This window comes from Thalassophryne amazonica, chromosome 7, assembly GCF_902500255.1.
Source record: "Thalassophryne amazonica chromosome 7, fThaAma1.1, whole genome shotgun sequence".
In the NCBI taxonomy this organism is placed as follows: domain Eukaryota; kingdom Metazoa; phylum Chordata; class Actinopteri; order Batrachoidiformes; family Batrachoididae; genus Thalassophryne; species Thalassophryne amazonica.
Window position 1 is genome coordinate 117,432,815 of NC_047109.1, and position 22,756 is coordinate 117,455,570.

Below are 22,756 nucleotides of genomic sequence, written 5' to 3' on the forward strand. Positions count from 1 at the left end.
TGAGACGGTTTCTGACAGTTTGTGCAGAAATTCTTTGGTTATGCAAACCGATTGTTTCAGCAGCTGTCCGAGTGGCTGGTCTCAGACGATCTTGGAGGTGAACATGCTGGATGTGGAGGTCCTGGGCTGGTGTGGTTACACGTGGTCTGCGGTTGTGAGGCTGGTTGGATGTACTGCCAATTTCTCTGAAACGCCTTTGGAGACGGCTTATGGTAGAGAAATGAACATTCAATACATGAGCAACAGCTCTGGTTGACATTCCTGCTGTCAGCATGCCAATTGCAGGCTCCCTCAAATCTTGCGACATCTGTGGCATTGTGCTGTGTGATAAAACTGCACCTTTCAGAGTGGCCTTTTATTGTGGACAGTCTAAGGCACACCTGTGCACTACTCATGGTGTCTAATCAGCATCTTGGTATGGCACACCTGTGAGGTGGGATGGATTATCTCAGCAAAGGAGAAGTGCTCACTATCACAAATTTAGACTGGTTTGTGAACAATATTTGAGGGAAATGGTGATATTGTGTATGTGGAAAAAGTTTTAGATCTTTGAGTTAATCTCATACAAAATGGGAGCAAAACCAAAAGTGTTGCGTTTATATTTTTGTTGAGTGTGTGTATATATACTTCTGTTAGTTAACTGTTAGTGTAACTGTTGTGAACTTTAGCTTAGTACTTTACTGTTGTGTTAAACCTAGGAGTGGTGTGTGTGTGTGTGTGTATATATATATATATATATATATATATATATATATATATATATATATATAATTTTTTTTAACTGTTCCTACGTGTCTAATACTTCTGCTACTCTTTCATTCTGCTACTCTTTCATTGTAACCGCTGTGAACTTTAATTCATTTATTTGCGTCTGTGTGAGCCTTAGGAGTGGTTAGCTTATCCATTATTGGTTAGCTTGTACTTGCTTGGCTATACTCTTGAATTTCCTAGTGCACAAAGTACACTACCTACTTTATACCCTCCCTAAATCCTGTGTGATGCTGGAAGATAGGGTGGCTCTCTTGGAGAGCTGTGTCCGTAAGTTAGAGCAGCTTCTTAGCGCAGTGAAGTTAGATGTTATGGGCACTCCAGATGAGGCTAGTGCTGGGGTGGCTCGTGAGCTCATTAACATCAGCATAGAAACGCCGGCTGTGGAGGATGGTTTTCGGATTGTGGCTATGCGGAGGAAGCCCCGTAGGGCTTGTTGCCCGGTTGTGGCACCCCGATCACACTGTCCACTGTGAATTGGTTCTCCCCCTTAGATTTACCTGATGTGAATTCTCCGAGCCCACAAGTGATTTCCACTCCTATCTCCAGCCCGAAACACCAGACTTTCGTGATAGGGGATTCTATCACTCCCGGCTACTGATGAGGCATTTAGCAGGCTGACATCATTAAATAGGTGGCTGGTGCAGTTTTGTAGACAGCAAGGCTTTAGCTTTATTGATAACTGGCCTTTGTTCTGGGGTCGCTGTGGCCTGCTGATGCCGGACGGCCTACACCCTACCGGGGAAGGTGCCGCCATCTTGTCTTCGAACATAGGTAGAGCTCTACAGGGAGGGTAACATTAGGAATCTACAGCAGGCCACGGAGCAGGTGATTAGAGACCCTGCAAGGCTTATGACAAACATGGGTGTGGAATCCATTAGCTTAGCGGGGAAATTTGTGCAGAAAATCCACTATGGTGATAGTGCAGTTTATCTGCCAATTTGACCAGTTAACGCTCAGCCTCGGCTCATGTGTCATACATCAAATTGACAAAGTGAGGAACCTTGCGGTAATTTTTGTTCCTTTGTTTTCCTTTGGCCTCCATATTAGAAATATTACGAGGACTGCTTTCTTCCACCTGCGAAATATAACGAAGATTCGTCCCATCCTGTCTATGGCTGATGCTGAGACCCTGATCCATGTGTTCATCTCTTCTAGACGGGACTACTGCAATGTGCTATTTTCTATTTTCAGTCTAGCATTAGGGCTCTCCAGTTGGTTAAAAATGCTGCAGCCAGACCTTTGACACGAAGCAGAAACGTTACACCCATTTTGGCATCTCTTCACTGGCTTCCTGTCCCAGTGAGATCAGATTTTAAGGTTCTGCTACTAACCTATAAAATTATTCATGTACTGGCACCTCCCTACCTAGCTGACCTAATTAAACCTTATGTACCGGCCCGGGCTTTACGTTCTCAGGGTGCAGGACTACTTTGTGTCCCTAGGGTGAATAAGAAGTCTGCAGGTCACAGAGCTTTCTCTTATCGTGCCCCTGTGTCAATAAAACAATCAGATTCTGTGGAGACCTTAAAGTCCAGACTTAAGACGCACTTCTTTTCCCCTTCATATGGCTAGCATACTGGTACAGTAGTGTTTTATGTTTTTTACTCTTTTAATTCATTTATTAGTAATTGGAGCGTGCCGCGGCCTCAACTTTACATAAATTCTGAGTCTTTTAGTGAAGTTTAGGGCTAGCGGCCGGTGATCACCTTAGTATTTCTTCCTGATTGTTTTTTTTCCTCTGTTTAAGGTGCAGCTCCATCCAGAGATGGGAGTGGTATTTGTGTTGGTGACCCACCTGTCCTGTGCACTAACAGCAATTCTTGTATATTTGTCCGTGAATTGTTCTGTGAATTGTTTCTGTAATTTATGTTTGTATCATGGCCCAAGCAGAGGGTCACCCCTTTGAGTCTGGTCTGCTTGAGGTTTCTTCCTCAGAGGGAGTTTTTCCTTACCACTGTTGCTCTGGGGGTTGGTAAGGTTGGACCTTACCTGTGTGAAGCGCCTTGAGGCAACTCTGTTGTGATTTGGTGCTATATAAAGGAAAATAAACTGAATTGAAAAAAAATTGAAACATTGTAATGTACACATCAGACAAACATTTCCATAGTATTCATTTAACATTGAAAATATCACATTCTCTCTAAATATTTGGACAAAAATCTGATTTTTTTTTTTTAAATTAGGTAAATGGGGCGGGGGGCTGCGTGGGAAGAACTACGTGCAGATGGGGAGTGATCTCTTATTTAAACAATTATAAAAATAAATTCATGCCTCTGAGACTGTTCTAGTGTGTGGTTGAGCAGTTGGTTCAAATGACATTCCAGTGGAGGCATGGAAATATCTGAGAAATGACAGTGGAGTTTCTAACCAGATTGTTGAATCAAATCTTGGAAAGTGACAGGATACAATAGAATAGAGTCTTTATTATCATTGTACATATACATTACATACAATGAAATTTGTTCTCTGCGTTTAACCCATCCTCGTTACAGTTAGACACAGTCCAGTCACTAGGAGTGGAGGCAGCCACAGTCCATTGCCTGGGGGATGCCTGAGGAGTGGAGATGAAGTGTACTGTCCTGGTTGCTATTTTGAAGAACAAGGGTAATGTGTAGAGCTGCAGTAACTACAGAGGCATTAAGTTGATCAGCCACAGCATGAACTTATGGGAAAGTAGTAGAAGCTACTCCTAGAAAACCCATGATGATGTGAGCAGCAATATGGTTTCATGTTGAGAGAGAGCACTACAGATGCAATGTCTGTTCTGAGAGTACTGATTGAGAAGTATAGAGAAGAACAGGAGTAGTCACATTGTGTGTTTATGGATTTAGAGAAAACTTATGACAGGATGCCAGGAGAAGAGTTGTGGTATTGTATGAGGAAGTCTGGAGTGGCAGAGAAGTATGTGAGGGTAGTGCAGGACATGTACATGGATAGCGTGACAGCGGTGAGATGCACAGTAGAAATGACACTCATTCAAGGTGGAGGCGGGGTTATTATCATTACCCCATCCCCGTAGAGATGGTGCCTGCTCCCAGACCACCAATAACCAGCAAAAATCTATTTAAGCATAAAAATTCAAAAAGAAAAAATAATATAGCACCTTCAACTGCACCACAGTGTTGTGTGGGCCGCTGAAGAGGAGGTACTGCTGGCCCACCACCACCAGAGGGCACCCTGCCTGGAGTGCGGGCTCCAGGCACCAGAGGGCGCTGCCGCCTCACAGGAGCAGCCGGGGTGACAGCTGACACTCATCACCTATGACAGCTGTCACCACTCATCTGATCTGCATCGGTGTATCAGCAAGACGTCATCTCCACCTCTTTGCCGAGATATCGTTCTACCGAGGAGGTAACGAACTCAGCCGTTGTGTTGTCTTTTAGACGGTGACTTTGCTGCTTGTGTTTTGACAGTGGTTGGTGAGTACTTGCAGCTGGAGACTGTATTGAACCCTTTTTGATAAGTACTCACATTTTCCTGACAAGAGGTGGAGGTGGTTTTTTTCACCATCCGTGTTGCTGGGTGCAAACGCACCCACATCTAACTGTTTTTGTTCCTCGCCAGCAGTACCACATCCGACAAGTGGAGGCAGTGGCCACCTGGGAATTCGGGACTTGGCAGCTCCAGTATTCCCGGGGTTCGGTGGCGGAGGAAATCGTGTGGTTCCGGTTCTGCTTTGGACAGACGTCTTCTATCTTTGAGCCTGCCCACATGACACCTTTGTGAATTGACTTTATTATTTTCTATTGTAATCTGTCGTGCTTGTTGTGCTTATTTCACAACAGTAAAAGTGCTATTTGACTTCCTCCATTGTCCGTTCATTTGCGCCCCCTGTTGTGGGTCCGTGTTCCAACACTTTCACAACACACAGACTAAAACAGTTAAATGTGGTCTATTAAACATTAGGTCTCTCTCTTCTAAGTCCCTGTTAGTAAATGATATAATAATTGATCAACATATTGATTTATTCTGGCTTACAGAAACCTGGTTACAGCAGGATGAATATGTTAGTTTAAATGAGTCAACACCCCCGAGTCACACTAACTGCCAGAATGCTCGTAGCACGGGCCGAGGCGGAGGATTAGCAGCAATCTTCCATTCCAGCTTATTAATTAATCAAAAACTCAGACAGAGCTTTAATTCATTTGAAAGCTTGACTCTTAGTCTTGTCCATCCAATTGGAAGTCCCAAAAACCAGTTTTATTTGTTATTATCTATCGTCCACCTGGTCGTTACTGTGAGTTTCTCTGTGAATTTTCAGACCTTTTGTCTGACTTAGTGCTTAGCTCAGATAAGATAATTATAGTGGGCGATTTTAACATCCACACAGATGCTGAGAATGACAGCCTCAACACTGCATTTAATCTATTATTAGACTCAATTGGCTTTGCTCAAAATGTAAATGAGTCCACCCACCACTTTAATCATATCTTAGATCTTGTTCTGACTTATGGTATGGAAATAGAAGACTTAACAGTATTCCCTGAAAACTCCCTTCTGTCTGATCATTTCTTAATAACATTTACATTTACTCTGATGGACTACCCAGCAGTGGGGAATCAATCAATCAATCAATTTTTTTATATAGCGCCAAATCACAACAAACAGTTGCCCCAAGGCGCTTTATATTGTAAGGCAAGGCCATACAATAATTATGTAAAACCCCAACGGTCAAAACGACCCCCTGTGAGCAAGCACTTGGCTACAGTGGGAAGGAAAAACTCCCTTTTAACAGGAAGAAACCTCCAGCAGAACCAGGCTCAGGGAGGGGCAGTCTTCTGCTGGGACTGGTTGGGGCTGAGGGAGAGAACCAGGAAAAAGACATGCTGTGGAGGGGAGCAGAGATCGATCACTAATGATTAAATGCAGAGTGGTGCATACAGAGCAAAAAGAGAAAGAAACAGTGCATCATGGGACCCCCCAGCAGTCTACGTCTATAGCAGCATAACTAAGGGATGGTTCAGGGTCACCTGATCCAGCCCTAACTATAACTTTAGCAAAAAGGAAAGTTTTAAGCCTAATCTTAAAAGTAGAGAGGGTGTCTGTCTCCCTGATCTGAATTGGGAGCTGGTTCCACAGGAGAGGAGCCTGAAAGCTGAAGGCTCTGCCTCCCATTCTACTCTTACAAACCCTAGGAACTACAAGTAAGGCCTGCAGTCTGAGAGCGAAGCGCTCTATTGGGGTGATATGGTACTACGAGGTCCCTAAGATAAGATGGGACCTGATTATTCAAAACCTTATAAGTAAGAAGAAGAATTTTAAATTCTATTCTAGAATTAACAGGAAGCCAATGAAGAGAGGCCAATATGGGTGAGATATGCTCTCTCCTTCTAGTCCCCGTCAGTACTCTAGCTGCAGCATTTTGAATTAACTGAAGGCTTTTCAGGGAACTTTTAGGACAACCTGATAATAAATGAATTACAATAGTCCAGCCTAGAGGAAATAAATGCATGAATTAGTTTTTCAGCATCACTCTGAGACAAGACCTTTCTAATTTTAGAGATATTGCGTAAATGCAAAAAAGCAGTCCTACATATTTGTTTAATATGTGCTTTGAATGACATATCCTGATCAAAAATGATTCCAAGATTTCTCACCGTATTACTAGAGGTCGGGGTAATGCCATCCAGAGTAAGGATCTGGTTAGACACCATGTTTCTAAGATTTGTGGGGCCAAGTACAATAACTTCAGTTTTATCTGAGTTTAAAAGCAGGAAATTAGAGGTCATCCATGTCTTTATGTCTGTAAGACAATCCTGCAGTTTAGCTAATTGGTGTGTGTCCTCTGGCTTCATGGATAGATAAAGCTGGGTATCATCTGCTTAACAATGAAAATTTAAGCAATACCGTCTAATAATACTGCCTAAGGGAAGCATGTATAAAGTGAATAAAATTGGTCCTAGCACAGAACCTTGTGGAACTCCATAATTAACTTTAGTCTGTGAAGAAGATTCCCCATTTACATGAACAAATTGTAATCTATTAGACAAATATGATTCAAACCACCGCAGCGCAGTGCCTTTAATACCTATGGCATGCTCTAATCTCTGTAATAAATTTTATGGTCAACAGTATCAAAAGCAGCACTGAGGTCTAACAGAACAAGCACAGAGATGAGTCCACTGTCTGAGGCCATAAGAAGATCATTTGTAACCTTCACTAATGCTGTTTTCTGTACTATGATAAATTCTAAAACCTGACTGAAACTCTTCAAATAGACCATTCCTCTGCAGATGATCAGTTAGCTGTTTTACAACTACCCTTTCAAGAATTTTTGAGAGAAAGGAGGTTGGAGATTGGCCTATAATTAGCTAAGATAGCTGGGTCAAGTGATGGCTTTTAAGTATGGTTTAATTACTGCCACCATTAAAAGCCTGTGGTACATAGCCAACTAACAAAGATAGATTGATCATATTTAAGATCGAAGCAGTAAATAATGGTAGGGCTTCCTTGACAGCCTGGTAGGAATGGGGTCTAATAAACATGTTGATGGTTTGGATGAAGTAACTAATGAAAATAACTCAGACAGAACAATCGGAGAGAAAGAGTCTAACCAAATACCGGCATCACTGAAAGCAGCCAAAGATAACTATACGTCTTTGGGATGGTTCTGAGTAATTTTTTCTCTAATAGTTAAAATTTTGTTGGCAAAGAAAGTCGTTAAGTCATTACTAGTTAAAGTTAATGGAATACTCAGCTCAATAGAGCTCTGACTCTTTGTCAGCCTGGCTACAGTGCTGAAAAGAAACCTGGGGTTGTTCTTATTTTCTTCAATTAGTGATGAGTAGAAAGATGTCCTAGCTTTACGGAGGGCTTTTTTTTATAGAGCAACAGACTCTTTTTCCAGGCTAAGTGAAGATCTTCTAAATTAGTGAGACGCCATTTCCTCTCCAACTTACGGGTTATCTGCTTTAAGCTATGAGTTTGTGAGTTATACCACGGAGTCAGGCACTTCTGATTAAAGCTCTCTTTTTTAGAGGAGCTACAGCATCCAAAGTTGTCTTCAATGAGGATGTAAAACTGTTGACGAGATACTCTATCTCACTTACAGAGTTTAGGTAGCTACTCTGCACTGTGTTGGTATATGGCATTAGAGAACATAAAGAAGGAATCATATCCTTAAACCTAGTACAGCGCTTTCTGAAAGACTTCTAGTGTAATGAAACTTATTCCCCACTGCTGGGTAGTCCATCAGAGTAAATGTAAATGTTATTAAGAAATGATCAGACAGAAGGGAGTTTTCAGGGGATACTGTTAAGTCTTCTATTTCCATACCATAAGTCAGAACAAGATCTAAGATATGATTAAAGTGGTGGGTGGAGTCATTTACTTTTTGAGCAAAGCCAATAGAGTCTAATAATAGATTAAATGCAGTGTTGAGGCTGTCATTCTCAGCATCTGTGTGGATGTTAAAATCGCCCACTATATTATCTTATCTGAGCTAAGCACTAAGTCAGACAAAAGATCTGAAAATTCACAGAGAAACTCAGTAACGACCAGGTGGACGATAGATAATAACAAATAAAACTGGTTTTTGGGACTTCCAATTTGGATGGACAAGACTAAGAGTCAAGCTTTCAAATGAATTAAAGCTCTGTCTGGGTTTTGATTAATTAATAAGCTGGAATGGAAGATTGCTGCTATCCTCCGCCCCGGCCCGTGCTACGAGCATTCTGACAGTTAGTGTGACTCGGGGGTGTTGACTCATTTAAACTAACATATTCATCCTGCTGTAACCAGGTTTCCTGTAAGGCAGAATAAATCAATATGTTGATCAATTATTATATCATTTACCAACAGGACTTAGAAGAGAGAGACCTAATGTTTAATATACCACATTTAACTGTTTTAGTCTGTGGTGCAGTTGAAGGTGCTATATTGTTTTTTCTTTTGGAATTTTTATGCTTAAATAGATTTTTGCTGGTTATTGGTAGTCTGGGAGCAGGCACAGTCTCTACGGGGATGGGGTAATGAGGGGATGGCAGGGGGAGAGAAGCTGCAGAGAGGTGTGTAAGACTACAACTCTGCTTCCTGGTCCCAACCCTGGATAGTCACGGTTTGGAGGATTTAAGAAAATTGGCCAGATTTCTAGAAATGAGAGCTGCTCCATCCAAAGTGGGATGGATGCCGTCTCTCCTAACAAGACCAGGTTTTTCCCCAGAAGCTTTGCCAATTATCTATGAAGCCCACCTCATTTTTTTGGACACCACTCAGACAGCCAGCAATTCAGGAGACACGCGGCTAAACATGTCACTCGCCCGTCTGATTGGGGAGGGGCCCAGAGAAAACTACAGAGTCCCGACATTGTTTTTGCAAAGTTACACACCGATTTAATGTTAATTTTAGTGACCTCCGATTGGCGTAACCGGTGTCATTACCTGCCGACTGAATTACAATCTTACCAAATTTACGCTTAGCCTTAGCCAGCAGTTTCAAATTTCCTTCAATGTCGCCTGCTCTGGCCCCCGAAGACAATTGACTATGGTTGCTGGTGTCGTCTAACTTCACATTTCGCAAAACAGAGTCGCCCAAAACCAGAGTTTGATCCTCGCGGGTGTGGTCGTCGAGTGGGGGAAAAACGGTTTAGAGATGTAAACGGTTGGCGTTGTACACCGTGGCTTCTGTTTAGACTACGCTTCCTCCTACACAGTCACCCAGTCAGCCTGCTTTCCCCGGCTGCTCGGGGATCTGCCAGGGGGTAACTAACGGCGGCTAAGCTACGTTGGTCCGCACCGTAACTAGGTTTAAGGATATGATTCCTTCTTTATGTTCTCTAATGCCATATACCAACACAGTGCAGAGTAGCTACCTAAACTCTGTAAGTGGGATAGAGTAGCTCGTCAATAGTTTTACATCCTCATTGAAGACAACTTTGGATGCTGTAGCTCCTCTGTAAAAGAGAGCTTTAAATCAGAAGTGCCTGACTCCGTGGTATAACTCACAAACTCGCAGCTTAAAGCAGATAACCCGTAAGTTGGAGAGGAAATGGCGTCTCACTAATTTAGAAGATCTTCACTTAGCCTGGAAAAAGAGTCTGTTGCTCTATAAAAAAGCCCTCCGTAAAGCTAGGACATCTTACTACTCATCACTAATTGAAGAAAATAAGAACAACCCAGGTTTCTTTTCAGCACTGTAGCCAGTCAGAGCTCTATTGAGCCGAGTATTCCTTTAACTTTAACTAGTAATGACTTCATGACTTTCTTGCTAAGAAAATTTTAACTATTAGAGAAAAATTACTCATAACCATCCCAAAGACGTATCATTATCTTTGGCTGCTTTCAGTGATGCCGGTATTTGGTTAGACTCTTTCTCTCCGATTGTTCTGTCTGAGGTTATTTTCATTAGTTACTTCATCAAACCATCAACATGTCTATTAGACCCCATTCCTACCAGGCTGCTCAAGGAAGCCCTACCATTATTTATGCTTCGATCTTAAATATGATCAATCTATCTTTATTAGTTGGCTATGTACCACAGGCTTTTAAGGTGGCAGTAATTAAACCATTACTTAAAAAGCCATCACTTGACCCAGCTATCTTAGCTAATTATAGACCAATCTCCAACCTTCCTTTTCTCTCAAAAATTCTTGAAAGGGTAGTTGTAAAACAGCTAACTGATCATCTGCAGAGGAATGGTCTATTTGAAGAGTTTCAGTCAGGTTTTAGAATTCATCATAGTACAGAAACAGCATTAGTGAAGGTTACAAATGATCTTCTTATGGCCTCAACAGTGGACTCATCTCTGTGCTTGTTCTGTTAGACCTCAGTGCTGCTTTTGATACTGTTGACCATAAAAATTTTATTACAGAGATTAGAGCATGCCATAGGTATTAAAGGCACTGCACTGCGGTGGTTTGAATCATATTTATCTAATAGATTACATTTGTTCATGTAAATGGGGAATCTTCTTCACAGACTAAGGTTAATTATGGAGTTCCACAAGGTTCTGTGCTAGGACCAATTTTATTCACTTTATACATGCTTCCCTTAGGCAGTATTATTAGACGGCATTGCTTAAATTTTCATTGTTACGCAGATGATACCCAGCTTTATCTATCCATGAAGCCAGAGGACACACACCAATTAGCTAAACTGCAGGATTGTCTTACAGACATAAAGACATGGATGACCTCTAATTTCCTGCTTTTAAACTCAGATAAAACTGAAGTTATTGTACTTGGCCCCACAAATCTTAGAAACATGGTGTCTAACCAGATCCTTACTCTGGATGGCATTACCCTGACCTCTAGTAATACTGTCAGAAATCTTGGAGTCATTTTGATCAGGATATGTCATTCAAAGCACATATTAAACAATATGTAGGACTGCTTTTTTGCATTTACGCAATATCTCTAAAATTAGAAAGGTCTTGTCTCAGAGTGATGCTGAAAAACTAATTTATGCATTTATTTCCTCTAGGCTGGACTATTGTAATTCATTATTATCAGGTTGTCCTAAAAGTTCCCTGAAAAGCCTTCAGTTAATTCAAAATGCTGCAGCTAGAGTACTAACGGGGACTAGAAGGAGAGAGCATATCTCCCCATATTGGCCTCTCTTCATTGGCTTCCTGTTAATTCTAGAATAGAATTTAAATTCTTCTTCTTACTTATAAGGTTTTGAATAATCAGGTCCCATCTTATCTTAGGGACCTCATAGTACCATATCACCCCAATAGAGCGCTTCGCTCTCAGACTGCAGGCTTACTTGTAGTTCCTAGGGTTTGTAAGAGTAGAATGGGAGGCAGAGCCTTCAGCTTTCAGGCTCCTCTCCTGTGGAACCAGCTCCCAATTCAGATCAGGGAGACAGACACCCTCTCTACTTTTAAGATTAGGCTTAAAACTTTCCCTTTTTTGCTAAAGCTTATAGTTAGGGCTGATCAGGTGACCCTGAACCATCCCTTAGTTATACTGCTATAGACTTAGACTGCTGTGGGTTCCCATGATGCACTGAGTGTTTCTTTCTCTTTTTGCTCTGTATGCACCACTCTGCATTTAATCATTAGTGATTGATCTCTGCTCCCCTCTACAGCATGTCTTTTTCCTGGTTCTCTCCATCAGCCACAACCAGTCCCAGCAGAAGACTGCACCTCCCTGAGCCTGGTTCTGCTGGAGGTTTCTTCCTGTTAAAAGGGAGTTTTTTCCTCCACTGTCGCCAAGTGCTTGCTCACAGGGGGTCGTTTGACCGTTGGGTTTTTACGTAATTATTGTATGGCCTTGCCTTACAATATAAGGCGCCTTGGGGCAACTGTTTGTTGTGATTTGGCGCTATATAAATAAAATTGATTGATTGATTGATTGGTGCTTGACAGGTTGACAATGAGATCAGACAGGAATCCCCATGAAATATGTTTGCAGATGACACTGTGATTAGGGCTGCCCCAAATGATTATTTTGATAGACTAGACTGTTTTATTATATTTTTCCTTGACTTCTCCTTGCCAGGCAAGATCCTGTCATGCCGTCCTGGAGTTCGACCAGCATGGAGCTGACATAGCGAGTCCAGCTTACGTCATGCATCAGCAGACACACCGCTGCTAGGCCTTCACCTTCCACAGCCTTCCTGCCTCCACCTCTCATCCTGTCCCACAAACGTGTGCTGTTCTTGCACCTTCTTCTGATGTAAAAGCTGTCTGACACAAAACTAAAAAGTCCCATTGGGTTTTTGTTATCAAGTCCTGGACTCTGACACATAGATACAGTTCGTCCCATAGAATTCAGCAAGTTACATGTACCACACCTGAGCTGTCCATCAGGATAAACCCACAACCCATCATCTCCATCATCATGTCAAGTCGAAGGAAGGCATCCACACCCTGTATGATTCGACCAGAGCAGACTATGGTGGAGCTAGATGATGATACAGAGGATCACATGACATGGAGGTATGTCACATTAATTTAACACCACCTATAGTAGCCCATAGTGTTTATTTTTTGAAGCTCTTCTGATCAAAGATTATCATTGGAGCTTTTGACATTACTGAATCCGTCATCTATCTGTCTGGGGAGGTGATGGTCTAGTGGTTAAGCGTTGGCTTGAGACCAGAGGATCCGTGGTTCAAATCCCAGTCTGACCGGAAATCACTCAGGGCTCTTGGGCAAGGTCCTTAATCCAACAGTTGCTCCCGATGTGTAGTGGGCACCTTGCGTGGCAGCAGCCTCGCATCGGGTGAATGTGAGGCATTATTGTAAAGTGCTTTGAGGGTCTGATGCAGATTGAAAAGTGGTATATAATTCAGTCCATTTTCCATTTAACTTCAACTTAAAGTTTGATTACGCTGAATTTTGACAATGTCACTACTCGCCCCATAGGGCGACAAACTAGTAGATCTGTAGTAGATCTGTACTAGTAGATCCACAGTTTCTGTATGAAATGGAAACTTTTTCAGATTGGGCCAAAAATTGCAAAATTCTGCTTCTGTTGTTTTTTTTTTTTCCTTTGAACAGTCAGAATATTTAATAAAGAAAATGGACCTATGGGGTGACAAATTAATGGAACTTGAATTTTTGTTTTTCTTAAACGACATTGTAGAAACTCTAAAATTCAGTTGCAGTACAGTAATTATGATTTCACCCACAATACCTGCAATTGTGAGTGGTACAGATACTTGTATAGATATGCTGTTTAAGGATGGAGATTTATTTTTAAGAAAGTTCTAAGTCTCTAAATCATCCCATTGACTCTAGAACTTGGACTCTTGGGCTTGGCCTTAAGATGGACTTTGCACTTTTTACTATATGTTTATAACTCTTAGATGGTCTGAGCTGTGGGTCACCCCCCTGAGTCTGCTCTGCATGAGGTATCTTCCTCAAAAACATCAGAGTGAGGATTGTTCTACCACTATCACTGTGTTCTTGCTCGGGGGGTTGGTAAGGTTGGACCTTCCCCATGTGAAGCGCCTTGGGCAGCTTAGTTGCGATTTGGCATAAAATTTAAATTGAATTGAATAGAGTTCTAATTCTTTGTCTTGGTGGAGCATTCTGCCCATCCTTAACGCATTATTTATACCAGAAATGCATTTGGTTTCAAGGATTGTTTAATTTCATTGGTGTTGAAATTGACGACTAAATTTATGGTATCGTGACACAACCCTATTCTGTAGCCTTAGGGGGCATTGTCGCTGCCCAATCTGGGCACAGCTCCTGTTCACATACTTCAAACTCGTGTACTCTGGTGACTGATGGGACTGTCTGTTGTTGTATGTCGTCTGAACAGTCATATTTCAGGCTTCTAAGTAGCAATCTGTTTGATTTTGATTAAATGACACAATGATCCTCTCAAAGGATCATTCCCCTTGGCTTCCCACTGTAGCCAAGTGCTTGCTCACAGGGGGTCGTTTTGACCGTTGGGGTTTTACATAATTATTGTATGGCCTTGCCTTACAATATAAAGCGCCTTGGGGCAACTGTTTGTTGTCATTTGGCGCTATATAAAAAAATTGATTGATTGATTGAAAGGTATTTTGGGCAGGTGGTGAGCAGCTTATCTTTCCATTTAAAGCGACAGGCAAAGAAATGGGTCTTTTTAGACTTGAACATGGCTTTTTAATATGATTCATCATTGCAGTGTCTGAGGTATTTTTGGCTACAGGCTTTGCCATCGGTTTCTCAAACACCTGGTGACCTATATTGGGTTGCTGAAAAGGTGTATCATACAAGCTCTTAAATTGTTCATGGAAAGTGGAATAATTTTACACCTGTACTTTGGACAGTCGTATTAAAAAATGCATACCTGATTGTTCACAGCTTGTAATTTAATGTTTTTCTGTGTATATTATGCTGTACTTTTTTTTTTTTTGGTTATTATTTCCCATGCTGGTTTGTCTCATTGATGACACAACTTATGAACTTTTCTCCTAACTTTGCCAGAAAACTGTGGAGAACCATATAGAGGAGGAAGCCATGGAGATGAATCTCTCAACAGAGACCAACCCCTGTGTGGACTTGGAAGTAACGAACAGGCATCTGATTCTCCCGCAGCCCCGGACAAGACAGAGCCGCCAGACCTTTCCGAGCCACCGCGTAAACTGCAGGGGGCTACGAGTGCAAATATTGCCCCTTCTCAACACAGAACCTGAACACGTTCAAAGAACACGTGGACTCAAACCACCCGAACGTCATCCTCAACCCTCTGTATCTGTGCGCCGTCTGTAACTTCAACACCAAGAAGTTTGATACCCTGACAGAGCACAACGAGGGGCTCACCCCGGAGAGTAACTTTAAGTTCAAACGCATCAAACTGAACAATCAGACCATCTTAGAGCAGACCATAGAGGCTGCAGCAATAACGCCGTGATTTACAGTACCTCCAGCGGCGTTTCCGGTAAAACGGACGAAACTGAAACTCTGCCGCATGGCAAATCCACAGCAGTTAAGATTGGTAAACCAAAAGTAATGGCATCAGATCATAAGTGGACGGATGCTCAGGTGGGTAAGCTGACCACCGATTTGGTGACCAAGTCAATCACAGCGGTCAGCGTTAACGGGACAGTCATCATCCCTGAGTCGACGCTCCTGAAAGCAGACAGTCTTTCTCATATCATGCCTTCCCTACAGCGACCTCTAAACTATACCCAGGTAGGCACCTTGGTGGAAGGATTCAAGTTTTCTTGCACATGAATTCTTGCACACGACCAGAGCTAGATGCAGCTGTTCCAGCATGTTGTCAACGTTTAAGATTTACATGGAAAAACTGAGAAAATTGCTTATTTTGTTTGTTGAAGTATTGCCCGTGGTAAATGTCATGCATTCTTGTGGAGGGGAGTTGACATTCAGTTCCTTTTGCTGACTCTATCATTCCAGGTACCGAAGATCGCTGTTCCCCTCAATACGACCAAATACAACCCCTCACTGGACGACAACCTGACGCTCATCTCTTCCTTCAACAAATTTCCTTACCCGACACAAGCAGAGCTTTCGTGGCTCACTGCAGCATCCAAACATCCAGAGGAGCAAATCAAAGTCTGGTTTACCACACAGAGGCTCAAACAGGGCATCAGCTGGTCACCCGAGGAGGTAAGAACAACAGCTGTGACGTGTCCTCCTCTTTGAGAGGGGTGTTTAGGTTTCCACAGATGTTTAAATGGCACAGTGTGTATTTGAAAGGTTAAATCTGCTCAGTTTCAGCTACTGATGAATGTCCTTTATTGTTTGGGTTTATGGAGGTGACTAAACAGACATGGCTCTTGTGGTAGGCATTTTCAATCACTTTGTGGGCAGGTGTTATGGACACCTTTTTACATATGTTGTTTTAGTTGTGATTTCTTACATTCGAGCTTGTATTTTGACCCCAACCGGAAGTGGAGTTCCTTGACTGGCCACTTGAGGCAGGCTCCAAACTTTTGACCTTGCTGGGATGATAACAGAATTTGCAGCATTGTATCAATTTTGATGAAATTGAAAAGCATTAATTTGACCTTTGACCCCAGTGAGCATAATCTTTGCCAAAACAATCCCATTAAGGCAAGTCTTTATCTTTAATGAAAAACAACATATAAAATGAGAAAACACTTGGTTACCCTATAATCTCTCCAGTGCTGATTCCTCGTAAGATAAAAACTATTCTTTCCTCACAATCACACCCGTCTGATGACCATAAATCAGGGACAGTTTGAGTCATTATTGTCATGTATCTATGTAACACACATTCCACATGTATACCATTTATTGCTTTACAGGTTTTACAGTGAGGAAAATAAGTATTTGAACACCCTGCGGTTTTGTAAGTTCTCCCACTTAGAGATCATGGGGGGTCTGAAATTTCATCTTAGGTGCATGTCCACTGTGAGAGACATAATCTAAAAAAGAAAAAAAAAAAAAAACTCTGGAAATCACAATGTATGTTTTTTTTTTTTTGTATGTTACTGCTGCAAATAATATTTGACCCCTACCAACCAGCAAGAATTCTGTCTCACACAGACCTCTTAATTTTTCTTTAGAAGCCCTCTTATTCTGCACTCTTTACCTGTGTTAATTGCACCTGTGAACTTTTTACCTGTATAAAAGACACCTGTTCACATACTCCAATCAGCCACATTCCAACCTGTCCACCATAGCCAAGACCAAAGAGCTGTCTAAGGACACCAGGGACAAAACTGTAGACCTGCACAAGGCTGGGATGGACTACAGGACAACAGGCAAGCAGCTTGTAGAAGACAACAACTGTTATGATTATTTATTAAAAGTGGAAGAACACAGATGACTGTCAATCTCCCTCGGTCTGGGATTCCATGCAAGATCTCACTTTGGGGGTAAGGATGATTCTGAGAAAGCTCAGAACTACACAGGAGGACCTGGTCAGTGACCTGAAGAGCTGGACCACAGTCACAAAGATTACATTAGTAACACTGATGCTGTCATGGTTTAAAATCCTGCAGGGCAGCAAGGTCCCCCTGCTCAAGCCAGCACATGTCCAGGCCCGTTTGAAGTTCACCAGTGACCATCTGGATGATCCAGAGGAGGCATGGGAGAAGGTCATGTGGTTAGATGAGACCAAATAGAGCTTTTTGGAATCAACTCCACTTACCATGTTTAGAGATGAGAACCCCCAAGAAAACCATCCAACTATGAAGCATGGGGGTGGAAACATCATACTCTGGGGGTGCTCTTCTGCAAAGGGGACAGGACAACTGCACTGTATTGAAGGGAGGATGGATGGGGTCATGTATTGCGATATTTTGGCAAACAACCTCCTTCCCTCAGTAAGAGAATTGAAGATGGGTCATGGCTGGGTCTTCCAGCATGACAATGACCCCAAACACACAGCCAGGGCAACTAAGGAGGGGCTCCATAAGAAGCATGTCAGGGTCCTGGAGTGGCCTGGCCAGTCTCCAGACCTGAACTCAATAGAAAATCTTGGAGGGATCTGAAACTCCAAACCTGAAAGATCTAGAGAAGATCTGTGTGGAGGAGTGGACCAAAATCCCTGCTGCAGTGTGTGCAAACCTGGTGAAAAACTACCTCTGTAATTGCAAACAAAGGCTACTGTACCAAATCTAACACTGATTTTCACAGGTGCTGATTGCTGAGGTGCTGATGAAAATCCAAATCCGAGGCCTGGTTCTCGACCGGGGTGCAAAGGTGCTTTGCCCTCTTCAGGTCGGTGGAGTGTCCTTGCCTCAAGTGGAGGAGTTCAAGTATCTCGGGGTCTTGTTCACGAGTGAGGGACAGATGGAGCGTGAGATCGATAGACGGATCGGTGCAGCATCTGCAGTGATGCAGTCGCTGTATCGGACCGTCGTGGTGAAGAGAGCTGAGTAGGGGGGCAAAGCTCTCGATTTACCGATCGATCTATGTTCCGATCCTCACCTATGGTCATGAGGTTTGGCTCATGACCGAAAGTACGAGATTGCAGTACAAGCGGCCAAGATGAGTTTCCTCCGCAGGTGGCTGGGCGCTCCCTTAGAGATAGGGTGAGAGCTCGGAGTTGAGCCGCTGCTCCTCCATGTCGAAAGGAGTCAGTTGAGGTGGCTCGGGCATCTTTTCCGGATGCACCTGGACGCCTCGCTGGAGAGGTGTTCCGGGCACGTCCCATTGGGAGGAGGCCCCGGGGAAGACCCAGGACACGCTGGAGGACTACATCTCTCGTTGGCTTTGGAACACCTTGGGGTTCTTCCGGAGGAGGTGGTGTGGATCGGGAGGTCTGGGCGGCTTTGCTTGAGCTGCTGCCCCCGCGACCCGACTCCGGATAAAGCAGAAGAAAATGGATGGATGGATGGATTTTCACAGGTGATCAAATACTTATTGCAGCAGTAACACAAATAAATTATTTTAAAAAAATCATACATTGTGATTTCTGGATTTTTTTTTTTTTGATTTTTTTTTAAGATTGTCTCTCACAGTGGACATGCACCTAAGATGAAAATTTCAGACCCCTCCATGATTTCTAAGTGGGAGAACTTGCAAAATTGCAGGGTGTTAAAATACTTATTTTCCTCATCTGTGTGTGTGTTTTGTAACCACAAATATTTTAATTTCTGCCATTGTGTTTTTCTTATCATGTCTTCTTGCTAATTATAACAATAATAATAATGGCCTGGATTTATAGGGTGCCTTATTATTGCTGAGATACCCAAAGCGCTTACAAGTTGCATTATTATTCATTCACTCGCACATTAGTGGTGGTAAACTACTAGTGTATCCACAGCTGCCCTGGAACAGACTGATGGAAACCTGGCTGACATTCTGCACCTACGGCCCCTCAGACCAGCACCACCTCAGACCAGTTATAAATAACGAAAACGTTCAGTTCTGGGGCCAGCCTTCATGCACACAGACAATTTGGTGAACTTGGCCAAAACACTTCAGGGGGAGTATTTCAATTTATTTAATTTATATAGCACCAAATCACAACTAAGTTGCCTCAAGGTGCTTCACACAAGTAAGTTCCAACCCTTACCAACCCCCACAGCAGGCACACAGGCGACAGTGGAAGAACAAACTCCCTCGATTTGAGGAAGAAACCTCAAGCAGACCAGACTCTGCTTGTGCCATGCTACCGACACAATTTACAAAACAAATATACAGGAAATGTTGCAGGTGCACAGGACGGGAGGGTTACAGAACCAGACACCATATCCATCTCTGGATGGAGCTGCACCTCAAACAGAGAATAAACAGATCAGGCATCAGAAAGACAACAAATACAGTATAATTTGTCAGCATTTAGCAACAAGAAAAACAGAAGAATACTGTGATCGCTGGCCACTATCCCTAAGCTTCACTAAAAACCCGAATTTAGATAGAGCATGCTGTGGCCTCAACTTTGTTTAATAATAAAGTGAATTTAAAAGCATAGTATGTTACTATGCCAGTATGCTAGCCATACGAAAGGGAAAATAAGTGCGTCTTAAGTCTGGACTTGAAAGTCTCTACAGAATCTGACTGTTTATTGATCCAGGGAGATCATTCCACAGAACAGGGGCACGATAAGAGAAAGCTCTGTGACCCACAGATTTTTTTTTTATTCACCCTAGGGACACAAAGTATCCTGCACCCTGAGAACGCAGAGCCCGGGGCGGTACGCAGGGTTTAATTAGGTCAGCTAGGTAGGGAGGTGCCAGTCTGTGAACAGTTTAATAGGTTAGTAACAGAACCTTAAAATCTGATCTCCCAGGACAGGAAGCCAGTGCAGAGATCCCAAAATGGGTGTAATGTGGTCAAAGCTTCTGCTTCCTGTCAATAGAGAGAGTAGAAATCAAACATTTCATAAATTATACATGAATACACACATTTGCCAAAATGTAGCAACATTCAATTATCATTTAAAGTTACTTGGGGGGAAAAAAGGAATTCAAATGAATATGTTGTGTTACTGAAATTGGTAGCATCTAGATTCAGATTTAGATCGAGATTTTACATTATTCAAAACAAGTGCCATAAAAAGCTGTTCAGACCTTTCAAGCAATCCTGCTAACTACCAGAAAACTAGACCAGCACTTGTTTAAACATGACTCTATATATTTGTCCGATCAGTATTCTTCGAAAAATAAATGAACGCATAAAATATTTGAATAAGAAAAAGCATAACTCCTCCCATAATAAAGTAATAATACAGCTGTATCTTTTTTTTCAATGCAACATGATTATTACATGCAAATAATAGAATATTACATACTGTGTTTTCTTAAGTATGTCACTTGGGGTTTTCCTTTGTACTTGTTTAGGACGTCCTGTTACACTCTGGTGCGACTTTTATTCCAAAAAAAAAAATGCATTCATTATTAACCATTTATAGAGGCCTTTCCCAAGAATCAAATGGTAAATGGGCTGCATTAATATAGCGCTTTTCCATCTGCATCTGACGCTCAAAGCACTTTACACATCAATGCCTCACATTCACCCCGATGTGAGGCTGCTGCCTTGCAACTAGGGGATTAGGACCTTGCCCAAGGGCCTTCAGTGATTTCCGGTCAGGCTGGATTTGGACCAAGTCCCAATGCTTTAACTGCTGGACCATCACCTCCCCCAATCAAAGCACTCAACAACATAAATTCCAGTAGTAAAAGAGTAAGTATCAGTGTTAAAAATGCATGACAACAACGCACAAAAATCCCATTTTAAAGAGCTGATAACAGAAAAAAAGGTGCATTTGTGATCCGTAACATACGGTAAATTTTCACATATAAGGTGTTTTTTTTTTTTTTTTTTTTTTTTTTTTTACAGGTGGAGGAAGCCAGAAAGAAAATGTTAACGGTACAATCTCCTCTGTGCCACAAACTTTCACCGTGGTAAAGCCTCAGCCCAACTCCCAGTCGTCCACAAGTCGTCTCCAGCCACGGCGGCGTCCAAAGCTGCAGCTTCAGTCCTGCAGTCATTACCCTGTCAGCTCCTCGGACAGACCAGCCTGGTGCTCACTCCTGTTGCTGATGGCTCTGTCACTTGTGCGCCATTGACGTTCGCTTTGGCGAATCAGGTAGAAAATGCAAAATCATAGACATACTTCAGATACACGGGATGTGCTTGACCTGAGTGTTTTGAGGTGATTCTCTGGAAGGTACTAAAGTTTGTCTCTCTAATGGTGACTCCAGGTCGTGCCCTCGCTCAAACGGCCGCTGGCGTCTCCAATAATTGCTGCAGAGACTAAACGACCCTCAATCATTCAGACCATCCCGACATCTGTGGCCAGCTCCAAACTGGTATCATCCAAAGTTCTGAGCTTCACCGTTGACCCAAATAAGACAGCTGAGCAGTTAGCCGTACTGGAGCAGCTACACACAGTGTCCGTTCCCTGAGGAAGATGAGGTAAGAATAAGTGAGTCAAATGTTTATTTTTCTTGCCCTGCCATTTTGCTCAGAAAAAGTAGATGATTTTTATAGATTGTGATAGTTTCTTCTTGTGCTGTGGTAGATCTACAGGCTGATAGAGACCACCGGGCTGTCCAGAGGCGAGATAAAGAAGTGGTTCAGTGAACAAAGACTCCTTAACCTCAAAGGTATTTGGTGTGATCCATGTTCCACGCTGCATCAGAAGCTCAAAGTGCTTTACAATGACATTTGCTTGGAGGTCGGTATTGGTACTGGAACTTGTGCGTTGCCATGTTCTGTGTGTTTGATTGAGCAGGTGATGTTTTTTTTTTTTTTATCACTCCTGTTTGCTTTTGGTGTGTTTTACACCAGATGCCTAACTCAAGTCCAGATGTACTGTGAGTACGGGGTGTGGGTGGGTTTGAGCCCTCGACCTTCATGCTGTGCTAAGCCAATGAAACCTTGACAAAACTCGCACAAAGAAAATGCTGGCAAGGATTTTATTTGGGTACAGTGCATAAATAGAAGTGCACTTGGAAAGCGTCCCAGAGCTTTATATGGTAACGGGTTAAAATTTTGATAAAGAACCTTTGAACAAATTTTTGTGTAAATGTGTTTATAAACGAACTACTGTGTTTCACAATGTAGAGCTGTTAGCTGCCAATATGTAGACCTGGGTTCAAATCCCACTCATGCTGTCTGTCTGTGTCCTTGGACAAGATACGATCTGCATTGTCCCAGTCCACCCAGCTGTAAATGGGTACCAGTCTCGGCTGGGGAAGTGATTGGTGTCCCGCCCAACAGGAGTCAGACTGAATAATACAACCCCTGGCAAAAATTATGGAATCACCGGCCTCGGAGGATGTTCATTCAGTTGTTTAATTTTGTAGAAAAAAGCAGATCACAGACATGACACAAAACTAAAGTCATTTCAAATGGCAACTTTCTGGCTTTAAGAAACACTATAAGAAATAAGGAAAAAAAAATTGTGGCAGTCAGTAACGGTTACTTTTTTAGACCAAGCAGAGGGAAAAAAATATGGACTCACTCAATTCTGAGGAATAAATTATGGAATCATGAAAAACAAAAGAACGCTCCAACACATCACTGGTATTTTGTTGCACCACCTCTGGCTTTTATAACAGCTTGCAGTCTCTGAGGCATGGACTTAATGAGTGACAAACAGTACTCATCAATCTGGCTCCAACATTCTCTGATTGCTGTTGCCAGATCAGCTTTGCAG

General features: G+C 42.5%; 1 protein-coding gene and 1 pseudogene across 4 annotated transcripts in view; both read left to right on the plus strand.

Annotated features, from left to right (window-relative positions):
- zhx2a (zinc fingers and homeoboxes 2a) overlaps positions 1 to 22,756 on the plus strand; it is a 138,854-nt gene that overhangs the window by 50,672 nt on the left and 65,426 nt on the right. The gene's annotated exons all lie outside the window — the stretch shown is intronic.
- On the plus strand, positions 1,080 to 21,706 carry LOC117513523 (annotated as a pseudogene).